Consider the following 23,108-nt stretch of genomic DNA (forward strand, 5'->3'; position numbering starts at 1 on the left):
TTTCGCACGGAGAAGGAGTGACCGCAAAAGCGTGCTTTACGTAAATTTCTTCGACGAGGATGGGATTCGAACCCACGCGTGCAGAGCACATTGGATTAGCAGTCCAACGCCTTAACCACTCGGCCACCTCGTCTGCTGGAACTACAGTTGTGTCTTTGGCGAGTGCTTGCGGAAAGGAGACATTTGTCGATTCGAAAACACATTCAAAACATGGTACTGGGCCGGTGTTAGCGTCTAATGCCAAGCTGCAGTGCGGCCGACCAAGCTCCCACTGGCGAATCGTTTAATGACAGCATCCGTCCATATGGATATGCGATCGGGTAAAATCATTGGCCCAATTATCTACTGCAGGAATAAGCATTGTATCGACATGCAGTGTCGTCTAATGCAAATGAGAAAGGTGCTGTGCATTCTTTTGCACGACTTACTGCAACGAAACGTACAGCTCGATACGCTACACTGATATTGCTTGCAAGGTTTTGACGTCCCCCCTAGCCCAAGATTGTCCTGCTGTTTGCGATGGAGCTTGGTGTTTGGGCGGCCACTAGCGACGGATGTCTGCAAACTCAAGTCTCTCCAGTAGGCCCTGCCAAATGGCTTCTGTAGATGGCGGCCTGACTTTAAAGAACAAACTGTCGGAAGGCGACAGTTGTGCTACAGATGGATTATTAAAGGCACGATACGTTAAAATGACTGCGACAGATATGCACTTAAATATAAATAAGAACTCGTCGTTCGCAAATACCAACATACTCTTTGCTGGAGCCGAAATTTGATTGGTTTATAGATCTCGAATTGATGTTTAATTCGAAGGGCATACGCTATGGAATGTTGTGCGCTTTTCATCTGGTAGGCAGTTTAGTCACTTATTTCATACACACGCTATCTGCCACGTACACGCGTCGACGTTACTACTGAGTGGCGTTTCGCACGGAGAAGGAGTGACCGCAAAAGCGTGCTTTTTTTTACGTAAATTTCTTCGACGGGGATGGGATTCGAACCCACGCGTGCAGAGCACATTGGATTAGCAGTCCAACGCCTTAACCACTCGGCCACCTCGTCTGCTGGAAATACAGTTGTGTCTTTGGCGAGTGCTTGCGGAAAGAAGACATTTGTCGATTCGAAAACACATTCAAAACATGGTACTGGGCCGGTGTTAACGTCTAATGCCAAGCTGCAGTGCGGCCGACCAAGCTCCCACTGGCGAATCGTTTAATGACAGCATCCGTCCATGTGGATATGCGATCGGGTAAAATCATTGGCCCAATTATCTACTGCAGGAATAAGCATTGTATCGACATGCAGTGTCGTCTAATGCAAATGAGAAAGGTGCTGTGCATTCTTTTGCACGACTTACTGCAACGAAACGTACAGCTCGATACGCTACACTGATATTGCTTGCAAGGTTTTGACGTCCCCCCTAGCCCAAGATTGTCCTGCTGTTTGCGATGGAGCTTGGTGTTTGGGCGGCCACTAGCGACGGATGTCTGCAAACTCAAGTCTCTCCAGTAGAGTTGTGGCGATTCGTGAATGAGTCGTTCATTTGAACGACTCTAAATAAAGAATCGTAAGAATCGAATCGTGATACGGACGAATCGTCGTTCAAAAGAATCGTAAGAACGATTGCGTGTTTCCGAGTCGTGACGATTCAAAGTTCCAACGATTCATCGATTCTTAGCACGGTATGATTCGAAGGCAACTTCCGAATCATGCCGAGTCGTGCCGAATGATTACGACCGCCAGATGGCAGTCAAGTGGACGATGCGTCTAACAAAGGAACCTCGGAACGAACAAACGAAGTTCGTGGGCCATAATATTACTCGTGAAAACCAAGCTGACACTTTGCGGTGGCTGACGGGAACGAGCGTAAAGGCATTTCCCATTTACTATCGCTACCATCAGCCACCGCGCCGACGTCAGCTTAGTTTGCGCGAGTAATACACGAGCTAGAGGTGACAGAAACGATATACAGCGAGTACACAGCTCCCAATACAAACAATTAAAATAAAAAAAATCCATGTATGATGAATAAATACGTACCTCTTATTTGTTGCAGATGCAATGCAAAACACACACACCTTCTTTACACACGAGCAATAGCACTTGGATTATGTATTATATTTCGCGTATCTCGAAAACGGCCCTAACGATTTGGATGAAATTTTGTATTTAGACTGGTTTTTGCTTTTTGAGTTCACCTGCATAGTTCCATTCTTTCGTAAAAAGTCAATTTTACAATATATATATCCCACATAGTTCCATTCGTAAAACTTTGTTAGTACGTATTGAATGTAGCTAAGGTTTTGGTTTTTATGTTTATCTATATATAGGTGTCTTTCCTTATAGCACGCGATATTACACAAAAGAATTTTTTTAACTAAAAACGCGAATTTCGTGATTCTTGGGAACGGCTTTAACAGTTTGGATAAAATTTTATATTTTGATATGGATTTTGATTTTTAAGTTTATCTATATTGGTGTGTTTCCCGAAAAAACTCGATTTTACACAAAAAGAAACAGAGCTAAGCTCGGTCTTCCACACATTATGGTAATAACAAGAGTTATATGCACATTACAGCATTGGATTACTGATTAGTTGCATAACTGTATCTATGTTTCTTGTCTAAACACAGTTCAAAGCAAGTATTGTCACAAACATATACAGTTCAGGCTCAGTTCGCGTAAAAGTTCTACACACACGCAATTTATAAATTATAGTTCAAAAACATTATCTTTCTTAATTTCCTCGAAGTTAGACGTCGTCGTAAGTCAGTGGAGAGTATTTCAAGCCCTTGAAAAAACACGCTCACACGGAACAGAGCTTCCCACCACACACAAGCGTCTTAACATGAGCTGGTAGAGTCTCGGGTAGTATATCTTATGTTCACTCCACCATCTAAAAGGATCTGCCTTTCTTCCTAAAGGCTGAATTTCGATATACTTGTCGAATTGTATTATTGTAGACGTCATGGGTGTAATAGTTTGACTCGAAGAGCGTTGAACACTGGCGTCAAAATCTTCCCAAAATAAATCTTCCTCTGTGTCTGCTGATTGTTCCTGTTCCTCAGGCTGTTTTGCATCATCATCGCTGGATATTCTTAATACTGCAGCTTTTTGTATAACAGACTGTTTTGCTTTGTTGTACGAATTTGTTGACAGAAACGCTTGCTTTTTAAATCTGGGATCAAGCAAGGTAGCTTCGGCCAACATAGCTCTATCTTCAATATCTTTGAAACGTCTGTCAAGTTCGTCCTTGATTTTTCTAATAACAGATAATACCTGTCTAGGTTTGTTGGCAGTATCGTATTTCTCAAAATGTTTTCTCAAGCACCGAGAAAATAGAATTAGTTTAGATATTGTTACTTGTTTCTCAGAACTCACATCCTCAGTGATATGTAAAAAAGGCTTTAAAATTTTGCACATTTCTTCGAGCATTTCAAAGTCTTCCTTAGCAATTACTATTGCAGGATTCATTATTGCTAAAGTTGCAACAATAGCATCCCTGCTCTTCACTACACTTTCAAACATTGCCAGGGTTGAATTCCACCTTGTTGGAACGTCTTGTTTTACAGTCTGCTCTGGAAGACCCATTTGTTTTTGTACTTCCTTTAATGTTGAAAGTGCATGGGGACTGCGTTTAAAATATTCCACTGCTGTTTTCACTTTTATTTGCAGCTCTTTTATTTCAGCTATTGCATTTTGCACAACCAGATTTAGGGTGTGAGCGAAACATGGAATACTTTGCCACTGCAAATATCTCGCAGCTGAAATCATATTAGTGGCATTGTCAGTCACAATTGCGACAATTTTATTGTCAATTTCCCACTCGTGACAAACCCTCCTTATTTCGTGGGAGATATTTTCGGCAGTGTGTTTTTCATTGAACGCAAAACAATCAAGTAACGCGCTGCATAATTTAGGGGTTTCATCTAAATAGTGCACAGTTATTGCGACATAATTTTCGCCAGCAGCCGAAGTCCAACTGTCTGTAGTAACACAACACGCAACAGCTTGAGACATGTTTGCTTTTACTTTCTCTTTCATGCTATTGTACATTGAATCCAACAGTGCGTTCGAGAGAGTCTTTCTCGAAGGTAATACATAATTTGGATTTAGATTGTGTATCAGTTCTCTAAATTCTGGCTGTTCAACTATTCTGAATGGGTGAAACTGCTTCACAATAAATTTCAGAACAATTCCGTCCAAAATTTTGACCTTCGACACTGGTAGGGGTCTCGTGACGAAATCACTGATTGTGCTCTGTCCTGTTCTCTGTTTTTTGGTTGGTGGCTGAATCGGTTCTTTGGTCGACGTCGAGGGTATAGAATACGATGTTGAGGGCACTATGGCAGACGTTGAAAATAATGATGTTCTTATTTCAGTAACTCTCTCCACTTCGTCTTCAATAACCAACTGAGGACCTTCGGGTGTGAGAACAGCAGTAGGATGCTGTGTTCTCAAGTGTCTTGCTAAATTGGAAGTCGTTCCAGCTTTGAAGGAATAAATACTAGAACATATTTCGCATTTAGCACGACCAGGGTTAATTTCTAGAAAATATTTCCAGATAACACTTTTTTTTCGCTTATCACGATCCATTTTAGTGACAAACACTAACACTTTAACATGCACATATACAAAGAAGACGACAATCACTTCTGTTTACGACGACGCAAGTAACTCAAGAGATGAAAGTATATAAACATTCCTGTTTTCTGCCCTTTTCGGGAGAGCCAACAAACGAAGAAAAATAAAGAACATGTAACTTATATTCTTTCAGTTCTTACGCAATCATTTTCTTTTTCAACGAATTATAGTATGTTTACAGTAGTTTCCAATTATTTGCAGCACTTTTAAAATCATGTATAATTTATTTGATCCAACCCTAGGATAAATGTCGATTGTTATGAACTCAGTAAAGTTTTAACACCTTGCCAGTAAATCATTACGCGTTTACAGCGTTACCAACCGTCCGGCTTTTTCCGAACATGTTCGACTTTTTTGTTCCTTTTTTTAATGTTCGGCGGAGTTTTTGTTTTTTAGAAATATCCTCCTTTGTGGAAACAAAGATGTATTTTATCATGTAACGAAGTTAAGTATAGCGTAATTGAATTGAGGTATAGATTGCAAACTCTTGATTGCATGTTTTTCATGAGATTCGCTACCAATGGTGTGCCTGGATAAATCTTTCATTCATAGTCGAGGTTAAGATATCGCTGTTTGAGATATTGTAATATGTCTACCACTGTCTCTTTCGCGCTCTTAAGGCCGTATTGCACGTCGCACGATACGCCTATCGCGTTCACCTACGCATCAGCTCCCTAAACGTAAACATCGGAAACTGCAGACCGGTTCACGTTGCCCGATCAGACGATGCACGGATGATAGTCCTCACGCGAATACGTGCATCCACACTAGATGACAACACCATGCGAAACTCTTAGGGAACCATCTGATTTCTTGTGAAACCGTTCATTTTAATTAAATTTTCTGAGAGCTTAAAGTTCATATTTATTAAGTAGTCGTTATATTTTTTTTTTTGTCATTTTTTATTGAGTAATTGTTCTCTCATATAGCTATCACCGAATTATGCTACAGTATTAGTGTTCTGTCTTATGGTCTCAACTATTCGTTTTATTTTATGGCACTTAAGTTGCACAAGCTTATATTTATCGAAATTTACATTTATACAGCATTTCGCCCATGGAGGACGCATTGACATTCGAGATGCTGGCCTGTAACCCTTAAGATTAGGGCAGGATGACGTCGACGAAAAGCCAGACGTTGTTGGGTTAAAACCATGACTGGGAAGAAGGGACAAAGGCAGACGTGATGTGACTCATATCATACTATCAATGAAGAAGTTAAGTCCACACAGTTTATTCATTCATTTCGTGATCGGACCATCTCACCGACTTCTTTCAGTTTCTCTTTCCTGGCGTACTAAAATAAAGCAAAATATGCAATCAAATCAGACGTGACCTTTCGTCAATTTTAACACATTACCCATACAAATCGAAAATGACACTTGTAAAGTCATATGCATGATTACTCAGAAATAAACGATTGGTGGCGTATCTTATCACGATACAGTGGGTCGTGGGAGGAATACAAACACCTTTCCTCGCAATATGCCTGAATTAAGACGATTAATGCTTGTTTGATCCATTCTATTTCTAGAATAAGAAGCAATCAAAGTACAAAGAATCTCTTTCGAAAATAGCTTGAGTAAAGAAAGTCTGCTGGAAAAAAAATTGTTTAGTTGTTATATTTATAAAAATTTGAAGAATGGACAAAATCTTCAATATAAAAACTTGAAGTTGGGATCTGGACACAGAGGTTAATAGCAGCAGTAAACCATAAACAAATAAGCAGAAAGCTGACTGCAGTACCCCCTTGTGCGCATGCGCGAGTTATTCCTATATAGTGCACATGCGCGGATTCGTATCATCCTACGTTTTTCTGTGCTCTTTCCAATTCCACAGCACCTTATATTTCATAATAAAGCAGCTGTCAGCCCTCACACACTGCAAATTTAGCTTAACTTTTGTTTCGTCGAAATACAAAGCATAGGTATTTTGCTTTTAATTTGTCTGAGAACTTGCTTCTGCCACTACTATTTATGTGAGAAGACGACATACTTCTAAAGTGTAGGATACAATCGTATACAGCGACATTACTTCACTGCTAATTTGCTAATTCTGTTAGTTCAACCAGTGCTGCCACTAAATGGCTGTCGCACTAGACTAATATTACAGAGCCTATATAGAGAGAATATAGGCTCTCTATCCAATACCTTTCTTGGCGTATTGCCGTGTAATACCGTCTTTAAACAAAAGGTTTTTAATGAATAATTTCAAGTTCGAGTTTCGAATGTTATCCTGTTCAGATTCATATTAAATTTTAGTGAGATAATGTTGTTGTATACGATTGAATCCTACTGTTTAGAAGTATGTCGTCTTTTCAGGTAAATAGTAATGACAGGCAAGTTCTCAGACAAATTAAAAGCAAAATAACTATGCTTTGTATTTAGAAGAAATGAAAGTTAAGCTAAATTTGCTGTGTGGGAGGGCTGTCAGCTGCGTTATGAATTACAAGGGTGATGTGGACTTGGAAAGGCATCTTAGCACAGAAAAACTTAGGATGATATGAGCCAAACCACGTCTGCCTCACTGCTAGATTTTGTTACTATAAAACAGACGTCTGTAGTTAGATACGTTCAAGCCACACAACCAAACTGGCATACCACGTAATTTTGCACCACCTTTCGCATAAAATCGATTCCTCTTTCCTGGCATACTGAAATAAAACAGTAGAGGCAATCAAATCAGACGTGACATTTCATCAATTAAGGCATTACACGCATAAATCGAGAATCACACTTGTAACGTCATATGCATGTTTACTCAGAAATAAACTATTTCTGGCATATGTTATCATGACACAGTCCGATTCTAACCTCATTGACAATTTCAGACATTTCCTGCCATCTGTGAGTAAGATGTAGAACTTTTTGCATTCCGTAAGAATTGTGCCATCGCAGACTAGAATGAATCGTGAAAGAATCGTGAACGAATCGTAGGAATCGATTCGCAATGTGAGATTGAATCGTAGGAATCGAATCGGGAAAAAGAATCGTGATGCCCAACTCTACTCTCCAGTAGGCCCTGCCAAATGGCTTCTGTAGATGGCGGCCTGACTTTAAAGAACAAACTGTCGGAAGGCGACAGTTGTGCTACAGATGGATTATTAAAGGCACGATACGTTAAAATGACTGCGACAGATATGCACTTAAATATAAATAAGAACTCGTCGTTCGCAAATACCAACATACTCTTTGCTGGAGCCGAAATTTGATTGGTTTATAGATCTCGAATTGATGTTTAATTCGAAGGGCATACGCTATGGAATGTTGTGCGCTTTCATCTGGTAGGCAGTTTTGTCTCTTATTTCATACACACGCTATCTGCCACGTACACGCGTCGATGTTACTACTGAGTGGCGTTTCGCACGGAGAAGGAGTGACCGCAAACGCGTGCTTTACGTAAAATACTTCGACGAGGATGGGATTCGAACCCACGCGTGCAGAGCACATTGGATTAGCAGTCCAACGCCTTAACCACTCGGCCACCTCGTCTGCTGGAGCTAGAGTTGTGTCTTTGGCGAGTGCTTGCGGAAAGAAGACATTTGTCGATTCGAAAACACATTCAAAACATGGTATTGGGCCGGTGTTAACGTCTAATGCCAAGCTGCAGTGCGGCCGACCAAGCTCCCACTGGCGAATCGTTTAATGACAGCATCCGTCCATGTGGATATGCGATCGGGTAAAATCATTGGCCCAATTATCTACTGCAGGAATAAGCATTGTATCGACATGCAGTGTCGTCTAATGCAAATGAGAAAGGTGCTGTGCATTCTTTTGCACGACTTACTGCAACGAAACGTACAGCTCGATACGCTACACTGATATTGCTTGCAAGGTTTTGACGTCCCCCCTAGCCCAAGATTGTCCTGCTGTTTGCGATGGAGCTTGGTGTTTGGGCGGCCACTAGCGACGGATGTCTGCAAACTCAAGTCTCTCCAGTAGGCCCTGCCAAATGGCTTCTGTAGATGGCGGCCTGACTTTAAAGAACAAACTGTCGGAAGGCGACAGTTGTGCTACAGATGGATTATTAAAGGCACGATACGTTAAAATGACTGCGACAGATATGCACTTAAATATAAATAAGAACTCGTCGTTCGCAAATACCAACATACTCTTTGCTGGAGCCGAAATTTGATTGGTTTATAGATCTCGAATTGATGTTTAATTCGAAGGGCATACGCTATGGAATGTTGTGCGCTTTCATCTGGTAGGCAGTTTAGTCAATTATTTCATACACACGCTATCTGCCACGTACACGCGTCGATGTTACTACTGAGTGGCGTTTCGCACGGAGAAGGAGTGACCGCAAAAGCGTGCTTTACGTAAATTTCTTCGACGAGGATGGGATTCGAACCCACGCGTGCAGAGCACATTGGATTAGCAGTCCAACGCCTTAACCACTCGGCCACCTCGTCTGCTGGAACTACAGTTGTGTCTTTGGCGAGTGCTTGCGGAAAGAAGACATTTGTCGATTCGAAAACACATTCAAAACATGGTACTGGGCCGGTGTTAACGTCTAATGCCAAGCTGCAGTGCGGCCGAACAAGCTCCCACTGGCGAATCGTCTAATGACAGCATCCGTCCATATGGATATGCGATCGGGTAAAATCATTGGCCCAATTATCTACTGCAGGAATAAGCATTGTATCGACATGCAGTGTCGTCTAATGCAAATGAGAAAGGTGCTGTGCATTCTTTTGCACGACTTACTGCAACGAAACGTACAGCTCGATACGCTACACTGATATTGCTTGCAAGGTTTTGACGTCCCCCCTAGCCCAAGATTGTCCTGCTGTTTGCGATGGAGCTTGGTGTTTGGGCGGCCACTAGCGACGGATGTGTGCAAACTCAAGTCTCTCCAGTAGGCCCTGCCAAATGGCTTCTGTAGATGGCGGCCTGACTTTAAAGAACAAACTGTCGGAAGGCGACAGTTGTGCTACAGATGGATTATTAAAGGCACGATACGTTAAAATGACTGCGACAGATATGCACTTAAATATAAATAAGAACTCGTCGTTCGCAAATACCAACATACTCTTTGCTGGAGCCGAAATTTGATTGGTTTATAGATCTCGAATTGATGTTTAATTCGAAGGGCATACGCTATGGAATGTTGTGCGCTTTCATCTGGTAGGCAGTTTTGTCTCTTATTTCATACACACGCTATCTGCCACGTACACGCGTCGATGTTACTACTGAGTGGCGTTTCGCACGGAGAAGGAGTGACCGCAAAAGCGTGCTTTACGTAAAATACTTCGACGAGGATGGGATTCGAACCCACGCGTGCAGAGCACATTGGTTTAGCAGTCCAACGCCTTAACCACTCGGCCACCTCGTCTGCTGGAACTACAGTTGTGTCTTTGGCGAGTGCTTGCGGAAAGAAGACATTTGTCGATTCGAAAACACATTCAAAACATGGTACTGGGCCGGTGTTAACGTCTAATGCCAAGCTGCAGTGCGGCCGACCAAGCTCCCACTGGCGAATCGTTTAATGACAGCATCCGTCCATGTGGATATGCGATCGGGTAAAATCATTGGCCCAATTATCTACTGCAGGAATAAGCATTGTATCGACATGCAGTGTCGTCTAATGCAAATGAGAAAGGTGCTGTGCATTCTTTTGCACGACTTACTGCAACGAAACGTACAGCTCGATACGCTACACTGATATTGCTTGCAAGGTTTTGACGTCCCCCCTAGCCCAAGATTGTCCTGCTGTTTGCGATGGAGCTTGGTGTTTGGGCGGCCACTAGCGACGGATGTCTGCAAACTCAAGTCTCTCCAGTAGGCCCTGCCAAATGGCTTCTGTAGATGGCGGCCTGACTTTAAAGAACAAACTGTCGGAAGGCGACAGTTGTGCTACAGATGGATTATTAAAGGCACGATACGTTAAAATGACTGCGACAGATATGCACTTAAATATAAATAAGAACTCGCCGTTCGCAAATACCAACATACTCTTTGCTGGAGCCGAAATTTGATTGGTTTATAGATCTCGAATTGATGTTTAATTCGAAGGGCATACGCTATGGAATGTTGTGCGCTTTCATCTGGTAGGCAGTTTAGTCACTTATTTCATACACACGCTATCTGCCACGTACACGCGTCGATGTTACTACTGAGTGGCGTTTCGCACGGAGAAGGAGTGACCGCAAAAGCGTGCTTTACGTAAATTTCTTCGACGAGGATGGGATTCGAACCCACGCGTGCAGAGCACATTGGATTAGCAGTCCAACGCCTTAACCACTCGGCCACATCGTCTGCTGGAACGACAGTTGTGTCTTTGGCGAGTGCTTGCGGAAAGGAGACATTTGTCGATTCGAAAACACATTCAAAACATGGTACTGGGCCGGTGTTAACGTCTAATGCCAAGCTGCAGTGCGGCCGACCAAGCTCCCACTGGCGAATCGTTTAATGACAGCATCCGTCCATATGGATATGCGATCGGGTAAAATCATTGGCCCAATTATCTACTGCAGGAATAAGCATTGTATCGACATGCAGTGTCGTCTAATGCAAATGAGAAAGGTGCTGTGCATTCTTTTGCACGACTTACTGCAACGAAACGTACAGCTCGATACGCTACACTGATATTGCTTGCAAGGTTTTGACGTCCCCCCTAGCCCAAGATTGTCCTGCTGTTTGCGATGGAGCTTGGTGTTTGGGCGGCCACTAGCGACGGATGTCTGCAAACTCAAGTCTCTCCAGTAGGCCCTGCCAAATGGCTTCTGTAAATGGCGGCCTGACTTTAAAGAACAAACTGTCGGAAGGCGACAGTTGTGCTACAGATGGATTATTAAAGGCACGATACGTTAAAATGACTGCGACAGATATGCACTTAAATATAAATAAGAACTCGCCGTTCGCAAATACCAACATACTCTTTGCTGGAGCCGAAATTTGATTGGTTTATAGATCTCGAATTGATGTTTAATTCGAAGGGCATACGCTATGGAATGTTGTGCGCTTTCATCTGGTAGGCAGTTTAGTCACTTATTTCATACACACGCTATCTGCCACGTACACGCGTCGATGTTACTACTGAGTGGCGTTTCGCACGGAGAAGGAGTGACCGCAAAAGCGTGCTTTACGTAAATTTCTTCGACGAGGATGGGATTCGAACCCACGCGTGCAGAGCACATTGGATTAGCAGTCCAACGCCTTAACCACTCGGCCACCTCGTCTGCTGGAACTACAGTTGTGTCTTTGGCGAGTGCTTGCGGAAAGGAGACATTTGTCGATTCGAAAACACATTCAAAACATGGTACTGGGCCGGTGTTAGCGTCTAATGCCAAGCTGCAGTGCGGCCGACCAAGCTCCCACTGGCGAATCGTTTAATGACAGCATCCGTCCATATGGATATGCGATCGGGTAAAATCATTGGCCCAATTATCTACTGCAGGAATAAGCATTGTATCGACATGCAGTGTCGTCTAATGCAAATGAGAAAGGTGCTGTGCATTCTTTTGCACGACTTACTGCAACGAAACGTACAGCTCGATACGCTACACTGATATTGCTTGCAAGGTTTTGACGTCCCCCCTAGCCCAAGATTGTCCTGCTGTTTGCGATGGAGCTTGGTGTTTGGGCGGCCACTAGCGACGGATGTCTGCAAACTCAAGTCTCTCCAGTAGGCCCTGCCAAATGGCTTCTGTAGATGGCGGCCTGACTTTAAAGAACAAACTGTCGGAAGGCGACAGTTGTGCTACAGATGGATTATTAAAGGCACGATACGTTAAAATGACTGCGACAGATATGCACTTAAATATAAATAAGAACTCGTCGTTCGCAAATACCAACATACTCTTTGCTGGAGCCGAAATTTGATTGGTTTATAGATCTCGAATTGATGTTTAATTCGAAGGGCATACGCTATGGAATGTTGTGCGCTTTTCATCTGGTAGGCAGTTTAGTCACTTATTTCATACACACGCTATCTGCCACGTACACGCGTCGACGTTACTACTGAGTGGCGTTTCGCACGGAGAAGGAGTGACCGCAAAAGCGTGCTTTTTTTTACGTAAATTTCTTCGACGGGGATGGGATTCGAACCCACGCGTGCAGAGCACATTGGATTAGCAGTCCAACGCCTTAACCACTCGGCCACCTCGTCTGCTGGAAATACAGTTGTGTCTTTGGCGAGTGCTTGCGGAAAGAAGACATTTGTCGATTCGAAAACACATTCAAAACATGGTACTGGGCCGGTGTTAACGTCTAATGCCAAGCTGCAGTGCGGCCGACCAAGCTCCCACTGGCGAATCGTTTAATGACAGCATCCGTCCATGTGGATATGCGATCGGGTAAAATCATTGGCCCAATTATCTACTGCAGGAATAAGCATTGTATCGACATGCAGTGTCGTCTAATGCAAATGAGAAAGGTGCTGTGCATTCTTTTGCACGACTTACTGCAACGAAACGTACAGCTCGATACGCTACACTGATATTGCTTGCAAGGTTTTGACGTCCCCCCTAGCCCAAGATTGTCCTGCTGTTTGCGATGGAGCTTGGTGTTTGGGCGGCCACTAGCGACGGATGTCTGCAAACTCAAGTCTCTCCAGTAGAGTTGTGGCGATTCGTGAATGAGTCGTTCATTTGAACGACTCTAAATAAAGAATCGTAAGAATCGAATCGTGATACGGACGAATCGTCGTTCAAAAGAATCGTAAGAACGATTGCGTGTTTCCGAGTCGTGACGATTCAAAGTTCCAACGATTCATCGATTCTTAGCACGGTATGATTCGAAGGCAACTTCCGAATCATGCCGAGTCGTGCCGAATGATTACGACCGCCAGATGGCAGTCAAGTGGACGATGCGTCTAACAAAGGAACCTCGGAACGAACAAACGAAGTTCGTGGGCCATAATATTACTCGTGAAAACCAAGCTGACACTTTGCGGTGGCTGACGGGAACGAGCGTAAAGGCATTTCCCATTTACTATCGCTACCATCAGCCACCGCGCCGACGTCAGCTTAGTTTGCGCGAGTAATACACGAGCTAGAGGTGACAGAAACGATATACAGCGAGTACACAGCTCCCAATACAAACAATTAAAATAAAAAAAATCCATGTATGATGAATAAATACGTACCTCTTATTTGTTGCAGATGCAATGCAAAACACACACACCTTCTTTACACACGAGCAATAGCACTTGGATTATGTATTATATTTCGCGTATCTCGAAAACGGCCCTAACGATTTGGATGAAATTTTGTATTTAGACTGGTTTTTGCTTTTTGAGTTCACCTGCATAGTTCCATTCTTTCGTAAAAAGTCAATTTTACAATATATATATCCCACATAGTTCCATTCGTAAAACTTTGTTAGTACGTATTGAATGTAGCTAAGGTTTTGGTTTTTATGTTTATCTATATATAGGTGTCTTTCCTTATAGCACGCGATATTACACAAAAGAATTTTTTTAACTAAAAACGCGAATTTCGTGATTCTTGGGAACGGCTTTAACAGTTTGGATAAAATTTTATATTTTGATATGGATTTTGATTTTTAAGTTTATCTATATTGGTGTGTTTCCCGAAAAAACTCGATTTTACACAAAAAGAAACAGAGCTAAGCTCGGTCTTCCACACATTATGGTAATAACAAGAGTTATATGCACATTACAGCATTGGATTACTGATTAGTTGCATAACTGTATCTATGTTTCTTGTCTAAACACAGTTCAAAGCAAGTATTGTCACAAACATATACAGTTCAGGCTCAGTTCGCGTAAAAGTTCTACACACACGCAATTTATAAATTATAGTTCAAAAACATTATCTTTCTTAATTTCCTCGAAGTTAGACGTCGTCGTAAGTCAGTGGAGAGTATTTCAAGCCCTTGAAAAAACACGCTCACACGGAACAGAGCTTCCCACCACACACAAGCGTCTTAACATGAGCTGGTAGAGTCTCGGGTAGTATATCTTATGTTCACTCCACCATCTAAAAGGATCTGCCTTTCTTCCTAAAGGCTGAATTTCGATATACTTGTCGAATTGTATTATTGTAGACGTCATGGGTGTAATAGTTTGACTCGAAGAGCGTTGAACACTGGCGTCAAAATCTTCCCAAAATAAATCTTCCTCTGTGTCTGCTGATTGTTCCTGTTCCTCAGGCTGTTTTGCATCATCATCGCTGGATATTCTTAATACTGCAGCTTTTTGTATAACAGACTGTTTTGCTTTGTTGTACGAATTTGTTGACAGAAACGCTTGCTTTTTAAATCTGGGATCAAGCAAGGTAGCTTCGGCCAACATAGCTCTATCTTCAATATCTTTGAAACGTCTGTCAAGTTCGTCCTTGATTTTTCTAATAACAGATAATACCTGTCTAGGTTTGTTGGCAGTATCGTATTTCTCAAAATGTTTTCTCAAGCACCGAGAAAATAGAATTAGTTTAGATATTGTTACTTGTTTCTCAGAACTCACATCCTCAGTGATATGTAAAAAAGGCTTTAAAATTTTGCACATTTCTTCGAGCATTTCAAAGTCTTCCTTAGCAATTACTATTGCAGGATTCATTATTGCTAAAGTTGCAACAATAGCATCCCTGCTCTTCACTACACTTTCAAACATTGCCAGGGTTGAATTCCACCTTGTTGGAACGTCTTGTTTTACAGTCTGCTCTGGAAGACCCATTTGTTTTTGTACTTCCTTTAATGTTGAAAGTGCATGGGGACTGCGTTTAAAATATTCCACTGCTGTTTTCACTTTTATTTGCAGCTCTTTTATTTCAGCTATTGCATTTTGCACAACCAGATTTAGGGTGTGAGCGAAACATGGAATACTTTGCCACTGCAAATATCTCGCAGCTGAAATCATATTAGTGGCATTGTCAGTCACAATTGCGACAATTTTATTGTCAATTTCCCACTCGTGACAAACCCTCCTTATTTCGTGGGAGATATTTTCGGCAGTGTGTTTTTCATTGAACGCAAAACAATCAAGTAACGCGCTGCATAATTTAGGGGTTTCATCTAAATAGTGCACAGTTATTGCGACATAATTTTCGCCAGCAGCCGAAGTCCAACTGTCTGTAGTAACACAACACGCAACAGCTTGAGACATGTTTGCTTTTACTTTCTCTTTCATGCTATTGTACATTGAATCCAACAGTGCGTTCGAGAGAGTCTTTCTCGAAGGTAATACATAATTTGGATTTAGATTGTGTATCAGTTCTCTAAATTCTGGCTGTTCAACTATTCTGAATGGGTGAAACTGCTTCACAATAAATTTCAGAACAATTCCGTCCAAAATTTTGACCTTCGACACTGGTAGGGGTCTCGTGACGAAATCACTGATTGTGCTCTGTCCTGTTCTCTGTTTTTTGGTTGGTGGCTGAATCGGTTCTTTGGTCGACGTCGAGGGTATAGAATACGATGTTGAGGGCACTATGGCAGACGTTGAAAATAATGATGTTCTTATTTCAGTAACTCTCTCCACTTCGTCTTCAATAACCAACTGAGGACCTTCGGGTGTGAGAACAGCAGTAGGATGCTGTGTTCTCAAGTGTCTTGCTAAATTGGAAGTCGTTCCAGCTTTGAAGGAATAAATACTAGAACATATTTCGCATTTAGCACGACCAGGGTTAATTTCTAGAAAATATTTCCAGATAACACTTTTTTTTCGCTTATCACGATCCATTTTAGTGACAAACACTAACACTTTAACATGCACATATACAAAGAAGACGACAATCACTTCTGTTTACGACGACGCAAGTAACTCAAGAGATGAAAGTATATAAACATTCCTGTTTTCTGCCCTTTTCGGGAGAGCCAACAAACGAAGAAAAATAAAGAACATGTAACTTATATTCTTTCAGTTCTTACGCAATCATTTTCTTTTTCAACGAATTATAGTATGTTTACAGTAGTTTCCAATTATTTGCAGCACTTTTAAAATCATGTATAATTTATTTGATCCAACCCTAGGATAAATGTCGATTGTTATGAACTCAGTAAAGTTTTAACACCTTGCCAGTAAATCATTACGCGTTTACAGCGTTACCAACCGTCCGGCTTTTTCCGAACATGTTCGACTTTTTTGTTCCTTTTTTTAATGTTCGGCGGAGTTTTTGTTTTTTAGAAATATCCTCCTTTGTGGAAACAAAGATGTATTTTATCATGTAACGAAGTTAAGTATAGCGTAATTGAATTGAGGTATAGATTGCAAACTCTTGATTGCATGTTTTTCATGAGATTCGCTACCAATGGTGTGCCTGGATAAATCTTTCATTCATAGTCGAGGTTAAGATATCGCTGTTTGAGATATTGTAATATGTCTACCACTGTCTCTTTCGCGCTCTTAAGGCCGTATTGCACGTCGCACGATACGCCTATCGCGTTCACCTACGCATCAGCTCCCTAAACGTAAACATCGGAAACTGCAGACCGGTTCACGTTGCCCGATCAGACGATGCACGGATGATAGTCCTCACGCGAATACGTGCATCCACACTAGATGACAACACCATGCGAAACTCTTAGGGAACCATCTGATTTCTTGTGAAACCGTTCATTTTAATTAAATTTTCTGAGAGCTTAAAGTTCATATTTATTAAGTAGTCGTTATATTTTTTTTTTTGTCATTTTTTATTGAGTAATTGTTCTCTCATATAGCTATCACCGAATTATGCTACAGTATTAGTGTTCTGTCTTATGGTCTCAACTATTCGTTTTATTTTATGGCACTTAAGTTGCACAAGCTTATATTTATCGAAATTTACATTTATACAGCATTTCGCCCATGGAGGACGCATTGACATTCGAGATGCTGGCCTGTAACCCTTAAGATTAGGGCAGGATGACGTCGACGAAAAGCCAGACGTTGTTGGGTTAAAACCATGACTGGGAAGAAGGGACAAAGGCAGACGTGATGTGACTCATATCATACTATCAATGAAGAAGTTAAGTCCACACAGTTTATTCATTCATTTCGTGATCGGACCATCTCACCGACTTCTTTCAGTTTCTCTTTCCTGGCGTACTAAAATAAAGCAAAATATGCAATCAAATCAGACGTGACCTTTCGTCAATTTTAACACATTACCCATACAAATCGAAAATGACACTTGTAAAGTCATATGCATGATTACTCAGAAATAAACGATTGGTGGCGTATCTTATCACGATACAGTGGGTCGTGGGAGGAATACAAACACCTTTCCTCGCAATATGCCTGAATTAAGACGATTAATGCTTGTTTGATCCATTCTATTTCTAGAATAAGAAGCAATCAAAGTACAAAGAATCTCTTTCGAAAATAGCTTGAGTAAAGAAAGTCTGCTGGAAAAAAAATTGTTTAGTTGTTATATTTATAAAAATTTGAAGAATGGACAAAATCTTCAATATAAAAACTTGAAGTTGGGATCTGGACACAGAGGTTAATAGCAGCAGTAAACCATAAACAAATAAGCAGAAAGCTGACTGCAGTACCCCCTTGTGCGCATGCGCGAGTTATTCCTATATAGTGCACATGCGCGGATTCGTATCATCCTACGTTTTTCTGTGCTCTTTCCAATTCCACAGCACCTTATATTTCATAATAAAGCAGCTGTCAGCCCTCACACACTGCAAATTTAGCTTAACTTTTGTTTCGTCGAAATACAAAGCATAGGTATTTTGCTTTTAATTTGTCTGAGAACTTGCTTCTGCCACTACTATTTATGTGAGAAGACGACATACTTCTAAAGTGTAGGATACAATCGTATACAGCGACATTACTTCACTGCTAATTTGCTAATTCTGTTAGTTCAACCAGTGCTGCCACTAAATGGCTGTCGCACTAGACTAATATTACAGAGCCTATATAGAGAGAATATAGGCTCTCTATCCAATACCTTTCTTGGCGTATTGCCGTGTAATACCGTCTTTAAACAAAAGGTTTTTAATGAATAATTTCAAGTTCGAGTTTCGAATGTTATCCTGTTCAGATTCATATTAAATTTTAGTGAGATAATGTTGTTGTATACGATTGAATCCTACTGTTTAGAAGTATGTCGTCTTTTCAGGTAAATAGTAATGACAGGCAAGTTCTCAGACAAATTAAAAGCAAAATAACTATGCTTTGTATTTAGAAGAAATGAAAGTTAAGCTAAATTTGCTGTGTGGGAGGGCTGTCAGCTGCGTTATGAATTACAAGGGTGATGTGGACTTGGAAAGGCATCTTAGCACAGAAAAACTTAGGATGATATGAGCCAAACCACGTCTGCCTCACTGCTAGATTTTGTTACTATAAAACAGACGTCTGTAGTTAGATACGTTCAAGCCACACAACCAAACTGGCATACCACGTAATTTTGCACCACCTTTCGCATAAAATCGATTCCTCTTTCCTGGCATACTGAAATAAAACAGTAGAGGCAATCAAATCAGACGTGACATTTCATCAATTAAGGCATTACACGCATAAATCGAGAATCACACTTGTAACGTCATATGCATGTTTACTCAGAAATAAACTATTTCTGGCATATGTTATCATGACACAGTCCGATTCTAACCTCATTGACAATTTCAGACATTTCCTGCCATCTGTGAGTAAGATGTAGAACTTTTTGCATTCCGTAAGAATTGTGCCATCGCAGACTAGAATGAATCGTGAAAGAATCGTGAACGAATCGTAGGAATCGATTCGCAATGTGAGATTGAATCGTAGGAATCGAATCGGGAAAAAGAATCGTGATGCCCAACTCTACTCTCCAGTAGGCCCTGCCAAATGGCTTCTGTAGATGGCGGCCTGACTTTAAAGAACAAACTGTCGGAAGGCGACAGTTGTGCTACAGATGGATTATTAAAGGCACGATACGTTAAAATGACTGCGACAGATATGCACTTAAATATAAATAAGAACTCGTCGTTCGCAAATACCAACATACTCTTTGCTGGAGCCGAAATTTGATTGGTTTATAGATCTCGAATTGATGTTTAATTCGAAGGGCATACGCTATGGAATGTTGTGCGCTTTCATCTGGTAGGCAGTTTTGTCTCTTATTTCATACACACGCTATCTGCCACGTACACGCGTCGATGTTACTACTGAGTGGCGTTTCGCACGGAGAAGGAGTGACCGCAAACGCGTGCTTTACGTAAAATACTTCGACGAGGATGGGATTCGAACCCACGCGTGCAGAGCACATTGGATTAGCAGTCCAACGCCTTAACCACTCGGCCACCTCGTCTGCTGGAGCTAGAGTTGTGTCTTTGGCGAGTGCTTGCGGAAAGAAGACATTTGTCGATTCGAAAACACATTCAAAACATGGTATTGGGCCGGTGTTAACGTCTAATGCCAAGCTGCAGTGCGGCCGACCAAGCTCCCACTGGCGAATCGTTTAATGACAGCATCCGTCCATGTGGATATGCGATCGGGTAAAATCATTGGCCCAATTATCTACTGCAGGAATAAGCATTGTATCGACATGCAGTGTCGTCTAATGCAAATGAGAAAGGTGCTGTGCATTCTTTTGCACGACTTACTGCAACGAAACGTACAGCTCGATACGCTACACTGATATTGCTTGCAAGGTTTTGACGTCCCCCCTAGCCCAAGATTGTCCTGCTGTTTGCGATGGAGCTTGGTGTTTGGGCGGCCACTAGCGACGGATGTCTGCAAACTCAAGTCTCTCCAGTAGGCCCTGCCAAATGGCTTCTGTAGATGGCGGCCTGACTTTAAAGAACAAACTGTCGGAAGGCGACAGTTGTGCTACAGATGGATTATTAAAGGCACGATACGTTAAAATGACTGCGACAGATATGCACTTAAATATAAATAAGAACTCGTCGTTCGCAAATACCAACATACTCTTTGCTGGAGCCGAAATTTGATTGGTTTATAGATCTCGAATTGATGTTTAATTCGAAGGGCATACGCTATGGAATGTTGTGCGCTTTCATCTGGTAGGCAGTTTAGTCAATTATTTCATACACACGCTATCTGCCACGTACACGCGTCGATGTTACTACTGAGTGGCGTTTCGCACGGAGAAGGAGTGACCGCAAAAGCGTGCTTTACGTAAATTTCTTCGACGAGGATGGGATTCGAACCCACGCGTGCAGAGCACATTGGATTAGCAGTCCAACGCCTTAACCACTCGGCCACCTCGTCTGCTGGAACTACAGTTGTGTCTTTGGCGAGTGCTTGCGGAAAGAAGACATTTGTCGATTCGAAAACACATTCAAAACATGGTACTGGGCCGGTGTTAACGTCTAATGCCAAGCTGCAGTGCGGCCGAACAAGCTCCCACTGGCGAATCGTCTAATGACAGCATCCGTCCATATGGATATGCGATCGGGTAAAATCATTGGCCCAATTATCTACTGCAGGAATAAGCATTGTATCGACATGCAGTGTCGTCTAATGCAAATGAGAAAGGTGCTGTGCATTCTTTTGCACGACTTACTGCAACGAAACGTACAGCTCGATACGCTACACTGATATTGCTTGCAAGGTTTTGACGTCCCCCCTAGCCCAAGATTGTCCTGCTGTTTGCGATGGAGCTTGGTGTTTGGGCGGCCACTAGCGACGGATGTGTGCAAACTCAAGTCTCTCCAGTAGGCCCTGCCAAATGGCTTCTGTAGATGGCGGCCTGACTTTAAAGAACAAACTGTCGGAAGGCGACAGTTGTGCTACAGATGGATTATTAAAGGCACGATACGTTAAAATGACTGCGACAGATATGCACTTAAATATAAATAAGAACTCGTCGTTCGCAAATACCAACATACTCTTTGCTGGAGCCGAAATTTGATTGGTTTATAGATCTCGAATTGATGTTTAATTCGAAGGGCATACGCTATGGAATGTTGTGCGCTTTCATCTGGTAGGCAGTTTTGTCTCTTATTTCATACACACGCTATCTGCCACGTACACGCGTCGATGTTACTACTGAGTGGCGTTTCGCACGGAGAAGGAGTGACCGCAAAAGCGTGCTTTACGTAAAATACTTCGACGAGGATGGGATTCGAACCCACGCGTGCAGAGCACATTGGTTTAGCAGTCCAACGCCTTAACCACTCGGCCACCTCGTCTGCTGGAACTACAGTTGTGTCTTTGGCGAGTGCTTGCGGAAAGAAGACATTTGTCGATTCGAAAACACATTCAAAACATGGTACTGGGCCGGTGTTAACGTCTAATGCCAAGCTGCAGTGCGGCCGACCAAGCTCCCACTGGCGAATCGTTTAATGACAGCATCCGTCCATGTGGATATGCGATCGGGTAAAATCATTGGCCCAATTATCTACTGCAGGAATAAGCATTGTATCGACATGCAGTGTCGTCTAATGCAAATGAGAAAGGTGCTGTGCATTCTTTTGCACGACTTACTGCAACGAAACGTACAGCTCGATACGCTACACTGATATTGCTTGCAAGGTTTTGACGTCCCCCCTAGCCCAAGATTGTCCTGCTGTTTGCGATGGAGCTTGGTGTTTGGGCGGCCACTAGCGACGGATGTCTGCAAACTCAAGTCTCTCCAGTAGGCCCTGCCAAATGGCTTCTGTAGATGGCGGCCTGACTTTAAAGAACAAACTGTCGGAAGGCGACAGTTGTGCTACAGATGGATTATTAAAGGCACGATACGTTAAAATGACTGCGACAGATATGCACTTAAATATAAATAAGAACTCGCCGTTCGCAAATACCAACATACTCTTTGCTGGAGCCGAAATTTGATTGGTTTATAGATCTCGAATTGATGTTTAATTCGAAGGGCATACGCTATGGAATGTTGTGCGCTTTCATCTGGTAGGCAGTTTAGTCACTTATTTCATACACACGCTATCTGCCACGTACACGCGTCGATGTTACTACTGAGTGGCGTTTCGCACGGAGAAGGAGTGACCGCAAAAGCGTGCTTTACGTAAATTTCTTCGACGAGGATGGGATTCGAACCCACGCGTGCAGAGCACATTGGATTAGCAGTCCAACGCCTTAACCACTCGGCCACATCGTCTGCTGGAACGACAGTTGTGTCTTTGGCGAGTGCTTGCGGAAAGGAGACATTTGTCGATTCGAAAACACATTCAAAACATGGTACTGGGCCGGTGTTAACGTCTAATGCCAAGCTGCAGTGCGGCCGACCAAGCTCCCACTGGCGAATCGTTTAATGACAGCATCCGTCCATATGGATATGCGATCGGGTAAAATCATTGGCCCAATTATCTACTGCAGGAATAAGCATTGTATCGACATGCAGTGTCGTCTAATGCAAATGAGAAAGGTGCTGTGCATTCTTTTGCACGACTTACTGCAACGAAACGTACAGCTCGATACGCTACACTGATATTGCTTGCAAGGTTTTGACGTCCCCCCTAGCCCAAGATTGTCCTGCTGTTTGCGATGGAGCTTGGTGTTTGGGCGGCCACTAGCGACGGATGTCTGCAAACTCAAGTCTCTCCAGTAGGCCCTGCCAAATGGCTTCTGTAGATGGCGGCCTGACTTTAAAGAACAAACTGTCGGAAGGCG

At 42.3% G+C, this 23,108-nt stretch overlaps 12 non-coding genes across 12 annotated transcripts; all 12 read right to left on the reverse strand.

The window, feature by feature from the left end:
- Nucleotides 1–51: 51 nt before the first annotated feature.
- Trnas-gcu (transfer RNA serine (anticodon GCU)) lies at nucleotides 52–133 on the reverse strand. The gene has a single exon. It is a non-coding gene; the product is annotated as a tRNA-Ser (tRNA).
- Nucleotides 134–980: 847 nt separating this feature from the next.
- Trnas-gcu (transfer RNA serine (anticodon GCU)) lies at nucleotides 981–1,062 on the reverse strand. The gene has a single exon. It is a non-coding gene; the product is annotated as a tRNA-Ser (tRNA).
- Nucleotides 1,063–8,052: 6,990 nt separating this feature from the next.
- Nucleotides 8,053–8,134, reverse strand: Trnas-gcu (transfer RNA serine (anticodon GCU)). Its single transcript has one exon. It is a non-coding gene; the product is annotated as a tRNA-Ser (tRNA).
- An 841-nt stretch (nucleotides 8,135–8,975) lies between these two features.
- Nucleotides 8,976–9,057, reverse strand: Trnas-gcu (transfer RNA serine (anticodon GCU)). Its single transcript has one exon. It is a non-coding gene; the product is annotated as a tRNA-Ser (tRNA).
- An 841-nt stretch (nucleotides 9,058–9,898) lies between these two features.
- Nucleotides 9,899–9,980, reverse strand: Trnas-gcu (transfer RNA serine (anticodon GCU)). Its single transcript has one exon. It is a non-coding gene; the product is annotated as a tRNA-Ser (tRNA).
- Nucleotides 9,981–10,821: 841 nt separating this feature from the next.
- On the reverse strand, nucleotides 10,822–10,903 carry Trnas-gcu (transfer RNA serine (anticodon GCU)). The gene has a single exon. It is a non-coding gene; the product is annotated as a tRNA-Ser (tRNA).
- An 841-nt stretch (nucleotides 10,904–11,744) lies between these two features.
- Trnas-gcu (transfer RNA serine (anticodon GCU)) lies at nucleotides 11,745–11,826 on the reverse strand. Its single transcript has one exon. It is a non-coding gene; the product is annotated as a tRNA-Ser (tRNA).
- An 847-nt stretch (nucleotides 11,827–12,673) lies between these two features.
- Trnas-gcu (transfer RNA serine (anticodon GCU)) lies at nucleotides 12,674–12,755 on the reverse strand. Its single transcript has one exon. It is a non-coding gene; the product is annotated as a tRNA-Ser (tRNA).
- Nucleotides 12,756–19,745: 6,990 nt separating this feature from the next.
- Trnas-gcu (transfer RNA serine (anticodon GCU)) lies at nucleotides 19,746–19,827 on the reverse strand. Its single transcript has one exon. It is a non-coding gene; the product is annotated as a tRNA-Ser (tRNA).
- Nucleotides 19,828–20,668: 841 nt separating this feature from the next.
- Trnas-gcu (transfer RNA serine (anticodon GCU)) lies at nucleotides 20,669–20,750 on the reverse strand. The gene has a single exon. It is a non-coding gene; the product is annotated as a tRNA-Ser (tRNA).
- Nucleotides 20,751–21,591: 841 nt separating this feature from the next.
- Trnas-gcu (transfer RNA serine (anticodon GCU)) lies at nucleotides 21,592–21,673 on the reverse strand. The gene has a single exon. It is a non-coding gene; the product is annotated as a tRNA-Ser (tRNA).
- An 841-nt stretch (nucleotides 21,674–22,514) lies between these two features.
- Trnas-gcu (transfer RNA serine (anticodon GCU)) lies at nucleotides 22,515–22,596 on the reverse strand. Its single transcript has one exon. It is a non-coding gene; the product is annotated as a tRNA-Ser (tRNA).
- Nucleotides 22,597–23,108: the final 512 nt, after the last annotated feature.

Source organism: Schistocerca serialis, chromosome 2 (assembly GCF_023864345.2).
Source record: "Schistocerca serialis cubense isolate TAMUIC-IGC-003099 chromosome 2, iqSchSeri2.2, whole genome shotgun sequence".
NCBI lineage: Eukaryota > Metazoa > Arthropoda > Insecta > Orthoptera > Acrididae > Schistocerca > Schistocerca serialis.